Source organism: Notolepis coatsorum (assembly GCF_963971535.1).
Source record: "Notolepis coatsorum genome assembly, contig: SCAFFOLD_254, whole genome shotgun sequence".
Lineage (NCBI taxonomy): Eukaryota > Metazoa > Chordata > Actinopteri > Aulopiformes > Paralepididae > Notolepis > Notolepis coatsorum.
Window position 1 is genome coordinate 176,501 of NW_028170840.1, and position 21,749 is coordinate 198,249.

Consider the following 21,749-nt stretch of genomic DNA (forward strand, 5'->3'; position numbering starts at 1 on the left):
ATTTTTTTTTTTTTTTTTTTTTTTTTTATGTCAGCATCCCCATTGACTGTGCTGAATGTTTGTTAGTGTTTGATATTTTTTGTTGGTTTTTAGTACTTTTAATCCATTTTTAGTAAGTCGTTTTCATTTGATCCTATCATTCTTTCATTCACCGATTTGTGGACTTGAAGATGTGCACTTTAACACAGCAGCACCTGGAGCCATCCATACCCATGTCCAGTGTCCACTGACAAAGACATGCTCATGATACTGTGATAAACTATAATAAGCTTTATTCGAATCCTGGTTCATTTCCTCGGATAGTCCGGTTGGTTTGGGGTGGTGTGAAAGCTCATTCACTCTTGCAAGTGAACCCTGCTACGGTTCATTTGAGATGTGAATGCAAAGCGGACCAAAGGCAGGAAAAGACCCAAAAATCGAATATTTTTTTTATGAGAAGACTGAAACATAATTATAATGAAACACAATGGTTTTTTTTCGATTGCTTAAGCATGATTTTGAAAACGGGGGCCGGTGTTTCAAAACACACAATTAGCACAACCACACACACAATTATCAGAACACCTCAGATCCTTTGCTAAATTAAACACTTGTCAAAACCATACACTAATTTATAAAAACTACATTTTGTTACCATATGAAACACACGTTTCATATGACTCAATTCTGTTTGAACCAGTTACACACACTGCTGTGCTTAACCTAAAACACATTTAGCAATTCTACTTCTCAGTGATTAGAGTACTGTAAGTGAAGTACGCAGAGAATGTGCAAATATACAATAAATTCACCAAACACTACACAAGACCAATGCTGTAGAGTAGACTGATGAAAATATAATTTATTTATCTACATATACCCAAATCAATGATGCAGACTGCTAAAAAAAACATTTTCTCTCCATATACCCAAATCAATGATGCAGACTGATGAAAATATAAATGTTCTCTCCATCAGTGGAGGTTTCTCTATGACAACACGTGAAACACAAATTCACTCATAATTCATAATTATTATTAATTTACATATACCTATATAAAAATATATATATATATATATATATATATATTTTATTTTTATTTTATTTTTTTTATATATATATATATGTTTTCCTCTGTAAAAAAATGCCAGTGCATTAATTTTTTTTTTAAATGGCCAAAATTGACAGCTCTGAGCATGCCTGCACTGCAGTATTGCCTTAATTATTCGTGAAGAATACTTCACAGGTGTGACCCTTTGTTAAATAAATAATATATAACAGCGAATCAAAATAGGCTATTAATTTCATCTAAGCACGGTCTGTGCAGTTAAACTCTTGCCACTGAATGGAGGATTGATTGATTGACAGCCTTGACATCCAATATTACACAGAGGTTGAATGATTGACAACCTTCAAAATCCAATCAGAGACTGTCTGCAAGTGGTGCCAGGAAGTCTGCAGCTGGACTGGCGTCAGTGTTCTACTATAGTCAACGTTGTGTTGCATCATCTGTTTGCCTGAAGAAGAACATTTATTTGCCTAATATAATCATTCATATTTTAATATCTTTATTCACTTGTTCAGTTATTGTTGTGCACTGCATCGTTTACTTGGATGATATAAATATATATTTTTTTAAATCTCAGTTGAACTTGAAGACTAGTGTAGTTCTAACTAACTTCCTTGTTGTTGTAGCTGGCTAATATAGGAAATTATTTTTGCAAAGAATTATGGATGCTCCTCCAAACATCGTAGATCGGATCATACAGGAATCTTTTCACACATTCTCCTATGAAGAAAAGCTAAGAGTAAAAGCAGACGGTTATAAGGAGACAGCAAATTAATGAATGAATGAAAACTTTATTTGGGTGAATCGCTTGGGTGACTGTCTGGAGTCGGAGTCCCGAAAATGGAACGTGTGTCACGCATCAACAGAATAGTGGATTTCGACAGCATCCTCACGCAAATGAAGGATCGATTGGATTAGATCACAAAAGACTGCTGTTTGATGATATATATATATTTTTTTTTATCTCAGTTGTTGTCAAACGAAAGCCTGCAGTGCTTAGCCTGGACCAGCCGAAGTGTAGTAGTTCTAACTTCACTCGGGAGACAAAAGCCAAACATCAATTTGATGCAACAAGCTGGCTCGCGATGCTATATTGTTTACATTTCCCATGGGATTAATGCACGCGGCTCGAGTCGGACTCGTCACATGGAGAAGCTGCACTATTCAACGATGGATGAGATCGATCGAGATACCGTCTTTATGGGTAAGTGTCTTGGCTTTAGAATGTCAGTTTGTGTAACGTTAAGGCGCTCCCATAGTCCAGCAGACTGTACACAGAGCCGCGCGGACATCCGCGGAGTCTGCTCTGTGTACAGTCTGCTGGACTATGGGAGCACCTTTACTGTAACCGAATTTAAACCGCATCATAACTCCTACATCGACCATGTCACTTTTCAAAAGGCATGAATGAATGAAAACTTTATTTAACAGATTGCAGAATGGGTACAATATACAGTACGGCTCAATACACATAATTATTAAGGAGATGCAGTAGACCAGATAAAGACTTTCGTCTTGTTTACATCAGGGTCCCCCATTTTCAATTCATAGTGAAATGTATCTTGTGTTATTAGGAGCCCTGCTAAAGTTGGTAGCTAACGTTATATTGATAATGTTTCAATATTATCAGGTTGATATTATTAGGTTGATATTATAATGGTGTCAGTGTTTCAGATAGCAAGGTGTCAGAGCTTTGGTTGAGAGAGATTACAGTGCTGTCTCTTAAAACTCATAAACAAGTATTGAGCAAGACGAGTTAGTCTGTTGTGTTGTGCGTATTGTATGGGAGGGATAATGATGACTGTGTGTAACTAGGAGGGATATGAGGACTGTGTGTATGTGGCACTGAATTGATGTAAACAAGACGAAAGTCTTTCTCTGGTCTGCATCCCCTTAACATGTGTATTGAGCCGTACTGTATTGTACCCATTCTGCAATCTGTTAAATAAAGTTTTCATTCATCATTCATTCATTCATTCATTCATTCATTCATTCATTCATTCATTCATTCATTCATTCATTCATTCATTCATTCATTCATTCATTCAGTGTAGAACGAAGAACTATAACATTCTCATTATCAAAGACCACAGTCTTAAACACACGCACACACAAAAGATACATGGACTATTGTTATTGGACACAAGCCACACACATGGACCCTGCACTGCACCATAATACACCTGTGATTATAGTATACTTGTTATTACACACACACACACACACACACACACACACACACACACACACACACACACACACACACACACACACACACACACACACTCTCTCTCATTCAGTTCTGTTGTGTTAATATAAACCCGCCGTGGTCTCTCTCTGTCTCTCTCTCTCATTCAGTTCTGTTGTGTTAATATAAACCCGCCGTGGTCTCTCTCATTCATTCATTCATTCATTCATTCATTCATTCATTCATTCATTCATTCATTCATTGTCCTTGTGTTACATAAAAACCCATCTGTGGCCTCGTGCAGAGGAAGGTGTTAAATACATGTTAGATATTCCAATGTACAGTTTTGCATACCATTGACTCAGAATGGTCTGTGTTATTTAAATCGTCACAGCAGTATAGTTTGTTTATACTTCAGTATGACAAGTATGATATTTAAACATGGTCCCCAAAATGAATGGAAGCGAATGAGGAGCCTGACACATGGGAGGAATGGGGGTGTTACAGCGTTGGGGATGTTTAAAAAATATAATTTAATATATAATATAATATAATAATTTGTGCTTCACCTAAAAATTTGGTCAGCAGCCTCCACTGCTCTCCATATAACCAAATCAGTCAACATTTCAACATGGAGAATCACAACAAAACATGTCCCAGTTTTCATGCTACTATGTGCATAACACTGTAAGCTCAGCAAATATCAGACAAACATAAAATACTGTATCCAGTACAGGTTAAAATGTAAATAGAGTACAGAAAATACTAGACATTATCTCTTTGCCTATGGATCTGGCAAGATCATTTTTTGTTGTGATTCTCCATGTTGACATGTTGGCTGATTTGGGAAAATGGGAGAAAATGTATATTTTCATCAGTCTACATCATTGGTTGTCTTGTGTAGTGTTTGGTGAATGTATTGTATATTTTCACGTTCTCTGTGTACAGTACTTCACTCTCCTTCCATTTTGGTTGAAGACAGGTGAACTCACCTGCTGCATTTTTATAGTGCTTAAACCTGATTGGTGTATCTACAATTAAGCAATGGTGTGTTTGTGCATCTGATGGCTGTGTTTAACCAATTGGCTCATATGTGTGGTAATTTGACATTCTGTGTCTAATGTAATGGAAGTGTGTTTAGTGTTTTGCAAATCACTGTGTGTATTGTTTTGCAAAAAGTGTGAGGCTGACATTGTGCTTATAGGGGTGCAAATCTGGGCCTACGTTTTGCTCCTTGAGTGTAAGGTTTTGATAATTGTGTAATACTTTTGATTTGAGTGTTTATGCAATTGAAGAAAACTGTAAAGACTAGAGATGAACTGTTTATTTCTTTTGTACATAGGCTGTGCATATGTTTGTTTGTTTATTTGCTTATGTGTATGATTCTTAACTGTTTTTATTTTGTTATTGGTGTATATGTGTGTATGTATGTACAGTATATGTATATATATATTATATATATATATATGTATATATATGTGTATATATGTATATTTGTACTCCTGTTGGGGCCTCTTGGACCAGATCAATGTTTTATCTGGCAAAATAAAGGTTAAATAAATAAATAAGAAACTGATGATTTGGTCCTGTTAACTTTGAATTTTCTATGGGAACTGCCCAGATCCCTCTCATGGACATGGACCTCACTTTGAGAACCTCTAATGATTCAAGTTCTTCAGTATTCATCTCTAATTACTCTAAAATTAGAGTAATTATATATATATATAGTATAGAAGTATACTGTATAGAAGTATAGAAGTATATATATATATATATATATAGTATAGAAGTATACTGTATATATAGAAGTATAGAAGTATATATATAGTATAGAAGTATACTGTATATATAGAAGTATATATATATATAGTATAGAAGTTACATTTATACAACTGTTACAGTTGCACATTGGTTAGATGCCAACTTATTTTCGTTGTACTGTACTTGAGCTGTTATGATGACAATACATTTGAATCTAATCTAATCGAATTATATCAAGACCCTTGTGAAAACCGTGCCATTTGTAGACTCGTATCTTCAAAAACAAGTAATAGAACGATTCTGGTAAGACATTTTAGGTCGTTAAGAAATGTGTTGATTTGTGTCTAATTGTCTATGATCTGTTTTTAACGTGTTGAGTTGTGCCTTTGATCTGTTTATAACGTGTTGATTTGTGTCTATGATGTGTTTTTAAAGTGTTGATTTGTGTCTATGATGTGTTTTGTGTGATGTGTGATATGTTGTGTGTATTGATGCCCATGTGAGCTCTTTGGGGTTGTTTTTAACCCTTTCACTGCCACACGACAGAAGGTTAACGTGACCTTTAACCAGAGCAGCATAACTGGACCACGTACCACTTTAACGTGACCTTTAATCAGAGCAGCATAACTGGACCACGTACCACTTTAACATCACCTTTAATCAGAGCAGCATAACTGGACCACATACCACTTTAACATCACCTTTAACCAGAGCAGCATAACTGGACCACATACCACTTTAACATCACCTTTAATCAGAGCAGCATAACTGGACCACATACCACTTTAACATCACCTTTAACCAGAGCAGCATAACTGTGACCTGTAGAGGTCAATGTGTCGAGGTTTGAACGCTTCCCAAACACTGGAACACACACGTGTCATATAGAATGTGTACTTTAAGTACATTCGATGTCAAATACTCAAACTCACTTTTACTGAAGTAGAACTTTCTTTTCTGCTTTATTCTGTTCTATTCTGATCTATTTCATTCATACTCCTTGGTGTTGCAGACTGTTGCAGGAGATGAGGAGGACACATATACGGTAAGATAAACACTCACACATGACAGCTCCATGCCGCTTAAATATGTAAATAACGTACTAATCGACCACAGGAAAAAAGGTACATATTGTACGTTATGTTCATTTTAACAACCTAAAAAGTTCTATATAAAGTTTATAAACCTAACCTTTAGGAACATGTCAACATTATGGGAAATGCTCGTCTTCTCCAGAGTCAGACAAGAAGATAGAGACCAGTTTCCTCTCTGTGCGTTCAGAAGAAAGCTATCCGAATGCAAGCTAGCCTAGCTTAGCACAGATGAATGATAGATAGCCAGATAGCCTAGCCTAGCTTAAAGCTCCAGGAGAGGTGTTTTTGGCCAACAATTAGACTACTTGGTCCGTATCCGCTTCCATTCATTTGTGCTAAGCTAGGCTAACTTGCAGCCGGATAGCTTTCTACTGAACGCACAGAGAGGAAATTGGTATCTATTGATTGATTGATTGATTAATGTTGACATGTTCCTTTAACCCTTTCACTGCCACACGACAGCAGGTTAACCCTTTCACTGCCACACGACAGAAGGTTAGCCCTTTACTATCACACAACCGACGGCGATGCTCCATCATTAGCATCATTAGCTCCGCGGATGTGATAGTAAAGGGTTAACCGGCTGTCGTGTGGCAGTGAAAGGGTTAACATGCTTGTATGTTCTCCAGTCCCAAGATTGTGATTATTGATTATTGATTACATATGATTATTACTGTTGACACTTCTGTATGTTCCCAAAACCCTGATGATTATGACGATTGATTATTGATTACATATTGATTACTTCTCCCTCCAGGCCCTGAAGCCACACAAGGAGGACGAGTACAAAGTGCTTCCTCTCAATAAAACAGAGGTGAGCGTTTCATTAAAGGGCCGTTTCACTACACTTTGTCTCCTGGAGGAGTCAGTGTGGAGCGGCTGTGAGCCGTTCTCACATGGACTGGTCTTTCACCAAGTGCCTGAGGGTGGCCACTAGGGGGAGACAAGATTCATGCATCATAGCAGCAAGGGGGAGGGGGGGGGGGGGGGTACAGGTAGCGTGTATGCTTTCCGCAACGCAGTTGTGTTTCCGCGTTCCCGTTTTGCGCTCTGATTGGCCGAGCGTGCACATGAGCCGCGGTAAGCCTCTCAGCCAGGCAGGAATACTAAACTCCAGTTAACCTAATTTATACAAATGGAAGTATTGATTTCGCCGTAACGAATCATTAAAAAAATATACCGTTAACTGGAATATGTTGTTTCTTTACACATATGTTGGATTATGTAATTGGTTTGTCATGACAAACCAATAAACTATCGCGAATTACATGCATCATTGTTTACAATGAACGGTGGGGCTAATCGAAAGGACTGGACACGGACCCAGAACACGTTGGTACGTCCGGTTATCAGATCTCAGAACAGAGCGAGAGGATTCAGATCAAACAAATGGTTGAAATGGCCCTTTAACAGCTGGTGATAGGATGCTCATGTGTGTTCTCCTCCTCCTCCTCCAGCGCCGCAGGACCAAGGAGCCGGTGTACCAGGTGAGAGCAGTGTGGTATCATCCTTCACGTAGACCATGGTCATATATTGTATATGAAATACCGTTGTAGGATAATGAATCTCAGGATACTTTATAATTACAAAGCTTTATTTCAAATTAAGTTCAGTTCACAGAAATGTGAAGTCCCTTTGTCTTCAGGCCTGTCCTAAGCTAAACTCACACCTTAATAATAATAATAATAATAATAATAATAATATTAATAATCATAATAATAATAATAATAATAAATCAAATTTTTATAGCGCCTTTCAGGAAACCCAAAGTTGCTTCACAGTCAAGAGGGCTAGGGAAATGATGGGGGGATGAGGGCAGGTAAAGGGATAATGAAACCGAAAAATAAGAGAAATAAAAAAGTTTCAGCCACAAGTAATTTGTTTGCAGGAAGCTGGCATGAGCTGGGTAATGTAGTTTTTCGAAATGTCAACGCTCATTGAGAGCTCTGGATGTCCTCTCGTCATATGACTACAAACCAAATTGTGACGTGAATTCAAAATGACGGATAATCACTTGTAAATAAATGCATTTCAAAAACTGATATTTCATTAATAACACAAACGTATTGTTGAAAATATACACTATGACTGCGGTTTTGACAGGATTAGGGTCTTTACTCTTTGCTATATTTGAAAAAAAAGCAACATTATGTCATACAGAGAGATTGATTTATGATGTGATGTCCGCCGGCGGACCGCTCGGGCTAAAGAGCAGCTCATTAACGTGCTTTTAAACACTGATTGTATCTCTCTCTCTCTCTCTCTCTCTCTCTCTCTCTCTCTCTCTCTCTCTCTCTCTCTCTCTCTCTCTCTCTCTCTCTCTCTCTCTCTCTCTCTCTCTCTCTCTCTCTCTCTCCCTCCCTCTCTATCTCTCTCTCTCTCTCTCTCTCAGGCTTTGAGTGCTGTCCACGAGGACACGTATGACAAGCTGCAGATGCAGTAACGCCTCCTCGCTAACGTCAGATAACCACGGCCCAGATGCTCCTGAACGCAGCCCTTTCCTCTCTGTAACCACGGCCCAGATGCTCCTGAACGCAGCCCTTTCCTCTCTGTAACCACGGCCCAGATGCTCCTGAACGCAGCCCTTTCCTCTCTGTAACCACGGCCCAGATGCTCCTGAACGCAGCCCTTTCCTCTCTGTAACCACGGCCCAGAGGCTCCTGAACGCAGCCCTTTCCTCTCTGTAACCACGGCCCAGATGCTCCTGAACGCAGCCCTTTCCTCTCTGTAACCACGGCCCAGAGGCTCCTGAACGCAGCCCTTTCCTCTCTGTAACCACGGCCCAGATGCTCCTGAACGCAGCCCTTTCCTCTCTGTAACCACGGCCCAGATGCTCCTGAACGCAGCCCTTTCCTCTCTGTCTGGTTATAGTGTTGAAAGATATCATAATTATGTTATTATACAGCTCCATGTATCAGAGCAGATATCATTATGTTATTATACAGCTCCATGTATCAGAGCAGATATCATTATGTTATTATACAGCTCCATGTATCAGAGCAGATATCATTATGTTATTATACAGCTCCATGTATCAGAGCAGATATCATTATGTTATTATACAGCTCCATGTATCAGAGCAGATATCATTATGTTATTATACAGCTCCATGTATCAGAGCAGATATCATTATGTTATTATACAGCTCCATGTATCAGAGCAGATATCATTATGTTATTATACAGCTCCATGTATCAGAGCAGATATCATTATGTTATTATACAGCTCCATGTATCAGAGCAGATATCATTATGTTATTATACAGCTCCATGTATCAGAGCAGATATCATTATGTTATTATACAGCTCCATGTATCAGAGCAGTATGTATCAGAGCAGATATAATTATGTTATTATACAGCTCCATGTATCAGAGCAGATATCATTATGTTATTATACAGCTCCATGTATCAGAGCAGATATCATTACGTTATTATATTATACAGCTCCATGTATCAGAGCAGATAGACTCCTGGTAAGAGGAACAATATGATTTTAATGTTTTATTTTGGGTGAACTTCCCCTTTAATCATTGTGATTGAGCAGCTTGATATACAGTCCCTTTTCATGTGCAATTATGTATCCCCTCTCATTTCTTTATCGCTTATACTCTGCCATTTTGTTACTCACATTTCCTGATATACAAAGACAGCATGGGATATTGTATATGTATTTTACTGTACATTGCTGATACATGTCCAGCGTTTAGGGATTTCTTTATTATCTATGGTATAAACAATATTATCTATATTTTCACACACCTTTAAGTCTGTCCGTAGAGGTATTTACATTATAATACTGACTACTGTAACTCACTAACTATGCTTTTAAAATGTATTTTGTATTATTGACATATAAATATCAACTGTTTGATCTGTTGAGTGACATGTAACAGTTTTCTTCTTCTCCTGAGGTGACATGCTATGCAACTGTATGTACATTTATTACCAGCATTGGTTTTGAATAAATTACCCTTTTGTGCTTCAGATCTGACTGCTTTGCTCATTGGGATTAAAGGTCATATCAGACAGACAGACAGGCAGGCAGACAGACAGACAGACAGACAGACAGACAGACAGACAGACAGACAGACAGACAGACAGACAGACAGGCAGGCAGGCAGGCAGGCAGGCAGGCAGACAGGCAGGCAGACAGACAGACAGACAGACAGACAGACAGACAGACAGACAGACAGACAGACAGACAGACAGACAGACAGACAGACAGACAGGCAGGCAGGCAGGCAGGCAGGCAGGCAGGCAGGCAGGCAGACAGGCAGGCAGACAGACAGACAGACAGGCAGACAGACAGACAGACAGACAGACAGACAGACAGACAGACAGACATGTAGCCTATGACAGATTTCCTAGACACAGACTATTCAAAGAGATAGGTGTCAAGTATTTTTAATTAGTTAGTCACTATAGAAACCTTGGTTATTCCATGTGTAGCATTATGGACATTCAAAGACAAAGAATTCCAATCTGGCTTCAGAACATCCCACTCCACTGACACATGCCTTCTCTATTTGAACGACCACATCAAACAAGAGGTGGACGCGGGCAAATACTGCGGCATGGTCATGCTGGACCTACAAAAGGCCTTCGACACCGTCAATCACTCCATTCTGATTGACAAGCTAAAAGCAATTGGTTTTGATAGTCTATCAGTGCTGGATGCAATCCTACCTTGAGGGGAGGGAACAGATGGTGGAGGTAAACGGTACCCTATCCCCCCCCCCCCCCTCACAGTAAGCTGTGGTGTTCCACAAGGAAGCATACTAGGACCGCTACTGTTCCTAATTTATGCAAATGCATGTCGTCAGCTTGTGACTGCAACTTGTTCCTGTTTGCGGACGACTCAGCCCTGCTGGTCTCTGACAAGAACAAGTTACAGGTTGAAAAAACCCTCAGCTCTGAACTCGGCAGAATCTGCACCTGGCTCGCTGATAACAAACTATCATTACACCTGGGTAAAACAGAGTCCATTCTCTTCAGATCAAATAACAAACTCAGCAAGACCGACGGCTTCTCAGTTACAGTGGGTGACAATATTGTCACAAGGAAAGATGAAATTACCTACCTGGGTTCCATCCTAGAGGCTAATCTTTCCTGTGACAAAATGGCATCCAATGTAATAAAAAAAAGTCAACCAACGAACTCGATTCTTGTACCGGATCTCCTCTCTGGTAAACAAGAACACCCTGAAGACTCTGGCAGGAGCACTCATTCAAGGGTACTACGACTATGCTTGCACCTCATGGTACCAAAGCACCTCAAAGGCGCTAAAAACAAAATTACAAACATCTTAAAACAAACTGGTCAGACTACTGCTTGACCTTACTCCTAGAACCCACCTCACCCCTGCCCACTTTGACAACCTAGGATGGCTTAGAGTAGAAGACAGAGTACAGCAACTTGCAATAGGCCTGGTCTACAAGATACACTACACCACTAAGGTACCCATGTACATGTCAAAATACTTCCCAAAGGTCAGTGAATACCACGATCACAACACCAGAGGGAGCTCCACAAATCATGTTAAACCCAGATTCGGCTCAAACAAGGGACTAAACACGTTTTGCAATTATGCCACATCAATATGGAACGCCCTACCCACAGCTGTAAAGGAATGTAAATCACTACCCACTTCCAAAACCACTCTCAAAGAGCACCTACGGGAGACTACAATTCTAAACTGGCCCCTGTAAATGTCCAAACCCCAGGGCATGAGAGCGGCGCGGGGAGCGGAGCGGGCGGTTTTGACGTGAGCGACGGAGTGGATTTTAAAATGGGTCGGCGCGACGTCCGGAGCGAGAGTTCTCCTCCGCTCCAATCCGCTCCTGGCTGCTCACAGTGGTTTAACACTGATGTAATATACATGTAGTACAATGCCAAAGCAACAGGTGGCGATGTACAAACATGAAGGCCATTTTCAACCAATGAGAAGGGTGAACCGTCACTCACATCCTGTTAGACAAAAGTATATTCCGCCATTGTTGTTGTCGTTAGCTTACATGCTAACGTGAATGGCAGCGACCATAGCATTGTGGCTAGGCTAGCTACCATCGCTTAGTAGAGCTAGTGAATGGATAAACAACGTTATTTAACATTGCAGAATGGGTACAATTACAATACGGCTCAATACAAACAATTGTTAAGGGGCCCAGGGGGTGTAGACTGTTGTAGTTTGGTCAAATCAAGCTAATTTACATCATGCTCCAAAAAAAAAGAATGCTGTGGAGCGATGTGGCGCGGGGAGCGCTTGATTCGTAAATGAAGGTGAGCGGTGAGCGACTTGGGGGGGGGGGGGGCGGGCCAACATGAGCGGATGGGAGCGGAACCAGACGTCTAGAGCGAAGAGCGGATTTTTCGAGCGCTCCGCTCACATGCCCTGACCCAACCCCCTCCAATGTACAGTAAATTACCTAGTATGGTTTTGTCAATATTCCAATGTACAGTTTTGCTTGTTTGTACAGTGTCCCACCCCCCCAACCCCCTCCAATGTACAGTAAATTACCTAGTATGGTTTTGTCAATATTCCAATGTACAGTTTTGCTTGTTTGTACAGTGTCCCCCCCCAACCCCCTCCAATGTACAGTAAATTACCTAGTATGGTTGTCAATATTCCAATGTACAGTTTTGCTTGTACAGTTGTACAGTGTCCCCCCCCCCACCCAACCTCCTCCAATGTACAGTTTTTACGTCAAATGTATATACTCCCTTTTCTGGACTCTTTTTGTATCACAAACAGTACTGTATTTGCAAATCTGGTATGTCATAAATGTATAGATGTAGCAGTACTGTCTATCTGTATGTCATATATGTCATGATGAATTGAAAATGGGGGACCCTGATGTAAACAAGACGAACGTCTTTCTCTGGTCTGCGTACTGTATTCTGCAATCTGTTAATAACGTTTTCAATCAATCAATCAATCAATAGACCTATTGTGCTTTGAGGTGTCTTTGTCTGAATCAACTGTATTATCAAAAGATCAAATAGCACCCTCTAGTGGCTAGCAGACAATGCTGCTCAAATGTGTGGATAACTAGTCCACCATAAAACTTAAAGTGGAGATGAAGCATAGCGATAAATACATATTCATAGCATCACATTAGTATTTAGATAAGCCACAGAAAAAATCACGTTATAAAAATAAGCAGTTTCTAAGAAAAAATGATTTGTTATGTGCATTTTTGAAGCATTTATCATTATGGGCGCGGCCATTTTGTTGCTGACGTCATGAGGCTGGTTTGGTGTATACACTGCTGGTTAGCTGCCTATAGTGAATGGGTCAGTCAGTAAATAAAATGTTGCCTACAAAACAACGGGACCGCGGTGGTTCTGTTTGTATTGCTCCTGGCTGTTCAAACAAATTTTACCATGTGAGAGAGAGGAAAGTTGGTTAATTTCCACAAACTACCAGTGAAAAAAACAGTGTTGTTGGCACGTTGGCTCAGGCTGGCTGCACTCAGGCGGCGCGACCAGCCTGTTGGACAGGGAAGGAGGATCTGCAGCGAACACTTTATTGCCTCGGATTATGTTGTTGGGGGTGGGATGTTTGTCCAGAAGACCACTAATCAGCTGAAGCCGGACGCGGTTCCCTCGGTCTTCGACAGACAGACCGGCCCAGGCAGTTCAGCGTCACGGAGCATTCAGCCTGCTGGCTACCTAGATCCACTTCAACCAGCGTCGCGGAGCATTCAGCCTGCTGGCTACCTAGCTCCAGTTCAACCAGCGTCGCGGAGCATTCAGCCTGCTGGCTACACAGCTTGTCGGTGTGTGAAGTGGATTTCCCAAGCTATTTCGGTTCTGCTCTGCTCAGAACCGGGTTGCGTTAGTACTCTGCGTTGTGATTCAATACTTTTAAAGCTCTGGGAATCACTTCTCTTCAAACTGAGCGGTGCAGGCAGAAGGAATTAGGAGGAAGGTAGTATAACAGTTGTTTAATCAAAGTTTAAGAGTGTATACAAATTACAATAAGAAAATGCTATAGTTGTGATCACAAACACTATGCCGTGAGTGATACAACCAGACTAAAGAAGAGAATGCTAGTTGTTGAGTTGTTGAAAGTCTCTGTTTGATAACAAAGACTTGGTTTTCCCTCCAAGAAGTTCTTTGTCCTTGCCGCCTTGCTGCCTTGCCCGCCTTGGTGTTGATGGGTGGTAGGTGTTGTCCTGTGGTTGGGTTGTTCCAGAGTCCTCTTCCCCCCAGCACACCTCATTATATCCCCAAGGCCCAGTGTCTCGGAGTTGATGACATCATCACATTCTTTCCTCCAATCCCAGGTCTGCTAAGCTTGTATTTGAAAAATAGGGGTTTGGCTTAATAGCCCAACCCCCTTCACATAACTGCAAACGGAGGCTGTCCTTACATAGTCAACAATATATACTGTCCTTTGTTTAATACTAACAATCTACCTTAAACATTGCATTATTTTCATTTCCTAATATCTATATTTGAATTACAATTGCCCACATAAACACAGATATATTTCTTTATCACTAAGTCTACTGACTTTCAGAAAATATCTAACAAATCTAATCATTCTGTTAGCTTAATAGAATACAAATCAATACATAGAACAATCAATTAATCATATTGAACATAAATGAAAACAGAACAGGCACATTAACTAATTACCTACTTTAAGTATGATTTTAACTTACTTCAATGACTTCAGAATTCAAGAACAATATACCAGGAAATAGTTAGCTTGTTTGGAGATCTTCTCTGTGTGTGTGTGTGTGTGAATGTGTGTGTGTGTGTGTGAATGTGTGTGTGTGTGTGTGACTATGTGTGTGTGTGTCTATGTGTGTGTGTGTGTGTGTGTGTCTGAATGTGTGTGTGTGTGAGTCTATGTGTGTGTGTGTGAGTCTATGTGTGTGTGTCACAGGAAACTCCAGCGAGATAACATGTTTACGTGACCTTTTGGTCTTTTGTTTCGATCTTACAGAGCCCATTGTCTTAAACTCTTCCCAGGCCATGGCAGATGGCCCTTGGGTTCCTGTCGTAGATAGAATCATTTGACCACTCACTTCATATGTAAATCGACCTGTGTGCCCACAATGGCAATCAGTCTATGTAAACACACACACAATCTATGAATTATTGTTTTGAGGGCCAAGTATTTCTACACATTAGTTAATCATGAGATCTATGTTTGGGAATTTACCACAGTTCCCCACTTGGATAGTTTACCTATCCTTAATATGTCAAACATAGATATCAATCTCTACACACTACTATCTAGATAACACTTAAGACATTTTAAATCATATTAGGATAAAATATATATCTGATTTGCCACACTCAGATCCTAAAATTCAAATTAGCCATTTCAGTTTGTGATCGTGTGCACAGTCTTTAACAACTTGTTCTCGTACCAAGATCAATTTCCATTGGTCTCAACTGTGAGTTGTCAAATTCTGACTTGGAGCATTGAGGAGGGGGGGTCTATGTTTTCTAGATTTGACCCGGCCTCCTCTTTGTTGCTCAGAGCTGAGGCAGTATCACGACTGCTGGGTGCAACTCCCCATTCTAGGAGGTGGAATTTAGAAAGCAAATTGCCTTTCTATTACACCCCATCTTCTGTCAAGAACATCTTGACTCGTGTTGACCTCTATTAGGGGGTAGGACCCCCTGCTGTATTGCTGGTTCAGTTGAACCCGGAGCTCTTTCCTCGGGTGTCGCTGTCACATCTGTGAGGAGGTCATCGCTGGCTGCCCAACCCCCGTTGACCCTCGGATTAGTGGAAGAGGTTTGTTTCTCCTCCCCTCCGCCTGGTCGTCGATAGGGGCGATAGCAGCTCCCCCCCTTCGCTTGTTGACCCCCTGGTCAATAGTTGAGGCCTTGCTTCTGTTGACAGCCGGAGTTGTTGCTGAGGCCTAGCCGCCTGTCTCCTCGTTGGTTGTCTGTCGTTTCCCTCTGAAGCCTCAAGTCTCGGTCACTGCGTTGGCCAAGACTCTCCCGGCCCGAGAGGTAGGCGTCTCCTGGTTCTCCGCAGTGTTGTGGCTCCCCATGGAGCCGCTGGGTAGACACTAGCCAGTGTCCTGGATCAACAGTACCGATGGCTGTTGTCTCCCCAATCTCCCATCTGGACAGTGCAGGTCACTTCTACCACAACAATTGATTGAGAATCCATAATTTCCATAATTTTCCTCCCTCAGACTCTCTTTACTGGTCTGAGCTTTGACAACTTTCTTTTCCAAATCATTTATCTATATATTTCATGGTTTTTAGATCATTAATTTTCAAAATTCTGAAAAATTCACATGGCTCTCATTATATTATGCTGTCAAAACAGTATACTCCTCCACCTCTCGATGTGGAATACACATTCAAACATCGTTACCGTCGTCCTCTGGACAGCTGCACCCGGACCGGACGGTCAGCACTGACACCTCCACTCTCCCAGTACTCCTGTGTGTATGGCAACAAATCACAGTCCGCCTTAAACACACCTCTTCCACACCTCAAGCCAATTATCAATTGCACATGTTCACACCCTACACAAGACTAATTTGGCCAATAGCGACCAAACCTATTGAGCTTCATTAATGTACAGAGAATCATGCTTCCCAACACTTTCACCAATCACGACACACCCCCAGCCCCTAAAACTGGGTATTCAATGGGCGGAGAACAAAAATCCATAACTAGCTCATGTTTCTTCACTTTGTTCCCAGTCCATTTTACAGACATATACTACCCCGTCCTGATGTGTCGAGATCACTCCCAGCTTGCCAGGTACCCTAAGAAAAAACATACAGAAAGAAAGAAAGAAAACAGAAAACCAAACACACAAAGAAAACGCTGCCAAACCAATAAATGAAAAAATAAACCAAACTTGTGAGCTTTTTCTTTTTTCTTCTGAGCTCATTTTTAACTAAGAAACAAAAAGGGAAATCAAATGAATAAACAAAATGTACGCTCCCGGCCTAAGTCAGGAATTGCTCGTAACACACTAGAAAAGAGAAGTAAAAATAAAAGTAAATAAACATCTATCCTATTGCTCATAACTGTTAATACGCTTCTATCAATACTATAAAATACTAGAAACAACTATGAGTCTTTTCAATTTCTTAATCATGCAGTCCACCCTTTGATCAATCTGAATGTTGACCAAGCATGGATAATTTACTGATCACTAGCTGCCGCAGTGTCACATCATCACACTGTCTAATATCGATTAACTGTTTAACATAATTTGATCCTCTTGTTAGTCTGATTAGTTCATGCATTTGTCAGTCACCCATACATCCGTTTTTAGTAACTTTCATTCATAATCTAATCACCTAACACCTCTATCTTTTTTTCTTTTTTATTTTTATTCTAATCTAATTAGGAGCATATTTTATCATTCAATATATCCCACCTCTACCCTAGTCAGTTGCATATATTTTTATTCTGCCGGTGGCCTCTGCAGACATGACCCTTGAAAATGACCCTTCACTCCACAGATCCAACAACACTGGCGGTCTCCCCCGGGTTGTGGGACCCGGTGGGTCAGTCGCCTGTGACCGGATGACCCTGGGGTCATCGGGCCCAGAACATGTCCTGGTGGTATGCCATCATCGCCATGGTTCCCTGGAGCCTGTTTGGAGGAGAAAGCCACGTACCTATTTGGTCCAGTCACAGTTCCTTGAGAGGGGCCCGTGGTTGGGAGGGGCCCGCCACCTGTTTCTGTACAAACACGCCCTGTTGTGGATAGATGGTCCCGCTCTGCACAGTCCCGAGAAATGTGTCCGAGGGTCCCACACGTCCAACACTGCACCTGCCGCACACGGTAGCCATTCGGATTCCTGCCTCTGCCTCCACCTTTTCCTCGTGGTTGCCACCTCGTGGGTGGTCTTATTGGGGTTTGTTGTTGTTCCGGCACGGGACCCCCTTGTGGCCCCAACTGGGCCCGTCTCTGGCCATCTGGTTCTCCAGAGGGAGAGGGAGAGAGGCGATTGGAACCTGTCTCCCCTCCGGGCTGTGTGGACTGGATTAGGCCTTGGAGATAGTCCACTACCCGTCTAGCCTCGGCTAGCTGTTGTTCGAGAGGGAGGCACGTCTTTAACTGGCAGTCATCTGCAACGGACACTTCAGCGTGGATTGACTCGGGTAATACAGCTGTCTCTGGGTCGCTTGCTGCAACGACTCCCTGTGGCGGAGTAAAAGACATTATTTCCAGTCCCTCCGTCACACTGGACACTAGAGGGGAGTCGATCAAATTCCAGTCAATCAAGTTAACGTCCAATTCGGTCAATGTAATGTCTGCAGAGGTTATCGGCATTATCTTGATTTGGGTACGCATTCTATACCGGCCTCCTTTAACTACAAGGTTCTGTAATGGCCTGAATATCTTTGGCCATCTTTTCGTCACTTTTATTGTGACATCTCCAGTCGTTGAAATAGACAGATTGTCTACCCTTTCTATGGTCAGTGCATCTAACCCTCCGGTTGCTCCTATCTGTGTATTTTCCATTCTCACCTTTCTTCAAACACTCGTAACGTCACCGTTTGGAAAGCAAGTTTCTCTGTATTCAAACTATTTTTACCAAACTTGAGTTAATTTCACTCACACTTCTATATTGGTGTAAACAGGAATTGATAATCTCGCTCTTGTGATACTATACCCCCTGACTGTCAACAGTCTCTTTGATTTCCCTGTTGGGGTTCGGAATTGTCAGCGCTGGCCATCCGTCCTGGAGCAGCTGTGAAGAGAGAAGCAAAAAGTACACTTAATTATCAGTGACATTTCCCATTCACAATCCATCATTTGTCTTTAAGCATGGAATGTCGGGCATCTCCTATACTAAGATCACATGAGAGCATTTGTGCAATTTTCGTTTTTGATTTATCAATGACACAGCCTTAATCTTTTTCCAGTTGTCTCCATTGGAAACCCAGACTCTCAATCCTGTTGTCATGATCCTCCTTAACACAACTCCGGGGAACTTATTTTGCATCAGCCGTTTCCTTCTGTTGGTCAATCAGAAATTTGTTATTTACAGCCTATCATTTCTAAACATCTTTATTGGACATGGTAATTTAGGTGAATAATCTCACTTTTACTCTAATTGTTATTTGCAAATGACTATGTGTATGTGTAACTATATTTATTTCTGTCCGTGAAAGCCTAGTATGTATTTCGCTCATATTACATTATACATATCAGTAACATACATATTTTCCATTCATAATCTCTCACACAGTTACTATATTTCCCCCGTAACACCTAACCCTTTAGGTGTTAAAATAACGCGCTTCCCACGGGAACAGAAATCAATTTTCAGTGCCTTATGTCACCGAAGTCCCCGTGCATTTAGAACAGTGTCACACAACCCGTTCATAACCACCGGCGCCGACACCATCCCCACATTGAAAATCCTGCCGACCAATGACATTCCACTGGCCACCTCGTCCTGTGGCCCACGGCATCACCCCCAGTTTCGAACCTGGAACGCGAAACCCCGGGCCCCCTACTCCAGGATATTCAAAGATCATTCCACTCACAACCACTGCCACACACATACAGCACCTCTGACACCACTCAACCAAATACCCACACACAACATAATTCGACGCGCGTAGTGTGGCAGCGAGCCTTTGACGAGTGCACGCATAGCGCACCCCCGTTAATGCGCGGTGGCAGACAGCGAGCCCACCCCCGCCACGACGTTTAGCAGTCCCCGTACCCCTGGTAAAATGAAAACTGTGCGCAGTGTGGCAGCGAGCACCGACGAGTCACACACAGCGCACAAAGCGTGGAGGCAGACAGTGAGCCACGACGAACTGTCTACCCACACCCCCATTGCAGGCGCAGCCGAGCAGAGTAATTATGCTCCGACTTACGGCCCACCAACATGAACTGACACGGAGCCCCCGTCCAAATGTAAGGAAAGAAGTACGAGCGCCTTGTCGAACAAAGCGTAGCGCCAACGCCAGCCAATACCACTGCCAGCACTAGAAATTCCCTAAAAATAACAATAAAACTGAATATGGAACAACAACATACGCATAATAAGTCCCAAACTCAACCTACCGCCTTTGAACCCTACAGTAAACAGCAATAAACAATATACCTAGCACTACACCTGCGTTTGAAACCCATAAAAAAAACCTCTATATACAGGCCCTAAACTAGGAGAGAAAGAGAAGCGTTTCGGGGGGGGCCGAGGGGGGGGGAAATATATGGAAGAGAGGCGGTGTGGGAATGAGGGGAGTGAGTGAGAGGGGGGGGGGTAAGAGAGAGAGAGAGAGGGAGGGAGAGGGAAAGAGGGGGGGAGGTGAGAGGGAGAGGGAGAGAGGTGAAAGGGAGAGGGAGGGAGGAGGGTGAGAGAAGGAAAGAAAGAGAGGGGGGGTGAAAGAGAAAGAGAGAGAGGGAGAGGAGGGGAAGCGGGGGGGAGGTGAGAGGGAGAGGGAGAGAGGGGGGAGGTGAAAGGGAGAGGGAGGGAGGAGGGTGAGAGAAGGAAAGAAAGAGAGGGGGGGGGTGAAAGAGAAAGAGAGAGAGAGGGAGGGGAGGCGAGAGGGAGAGGGAGAGAGGCGGAAAGGGAGAGGGAGGGAGGAGAGGTGAGAGGGAAAGAAAGAGAGGGGGGGTGAAAGAGAAAGAGAAAGAGAGAGAGAGGGAGGGGAGGTGAGAGGGAGAGAGAGAGAGAGAGAGAGAGAGAGAGAGAGAAAGAGAGAGAGAGAGAGAAAGAGAGAGAGAGAGAGGGAGGGAGAGGGAAAGAGGGAGGGAGGTGAGATGGAGAGGGAGAGAGGAGGGCGAGAGAAGGAAAGAAAGAGAGGGGGGGGTGAAAGAGAAAGAGAGAGAGAGGGAGAGGAGGTGAGAGGGAGAGGGAGAGGGGCGAAAAGGGAGAGGGAGGGAGGAGAGGTGAGAGGGAAAGAAAGAGAGGGGGGTGAAAGAGAAAGAGAAAGAGAGAGAGAGGGAAGGTGAGGGAAAGAGGGAGGGAGGTGAGAGGGAGAGGGAGAGAGGAGGGCGAGAGAAGGAAAGAAAGAGAGGGGGGGGTGAAAGAGAAAGAGAGAGAGAGGGAGAGGAGGTGAGAGGGAGAGGGGCGAAAAGGGAGAGGGAGGGAGGAGAGGTGAGAGGGAAAGAAAGAGAGGGGGGTGAAAGAGAAAGAGAAAGAGAGAGAGAGGGAAGGTGAGAGGGAGAGAGAGAGAGAGAGAGAGAGAGAGAGAGAGGGGGAGAGAGAGAGGGGGAGAAAGAGAAGAGAGGGGGAGAGAGAGTGTACAATGAAAACGTTCTGTGAGCAGAATCCAAACATATTCATCCTGTCCTCTTCTGCCCCCTACCGTATTCCTAAATAAACTCCACCTTCCCCTTAACAATGGACGCTCGCCGCCCCTACCAAGATGGACGCTCGGCGCCCCTACCAAAATGGACGCTCGGTGCCCCTACCAAGATGGACGCTCGGCGCCCCTACCAAGATGGCCGTCCCATCGCGAGACATCCCGAGAGCCCCGTCATGTCATGACGTCAGCACAGTTAGCTTAGCATATTAGCTTCGTTAGCTCCGTCGCAGGCCGCCAGACCGCGCACCCTTACGACGTCACAACCGGCGATCATTCTAGCCGTTAGCGCGGCTAGGTAGCATTAGCTTAGCTTCACCCATGATCCCATAAAAACGCTTCCCAACAACTCACCGACCCGTCCCGCCGCGCGGGCCGTC

General features: G+C 42.7%; 1 long non-coding RNA gene across 1 annotated transcript; it reads left to right on the forward strand.

The window, feature by feature from the left end:
• Window positions 1-6,009: 6,009 nt before the first annotated feature.
• On the forward strand, window positions 6,010-8,689 carry LOC311248416. Its single transcript, XR_014620947.1, has 4 exons — window positions 6,010-6,043; window positions 6,850-6,906; window positions 7,550-7,579; window positions 8,485-8,689. It is a non-coding gene; the product is annotated as an uncharacterized lncRNA (long non-coding RNA).
• Window positions 8,690-21,749: the final 13,060 nt, after the last annotated feature.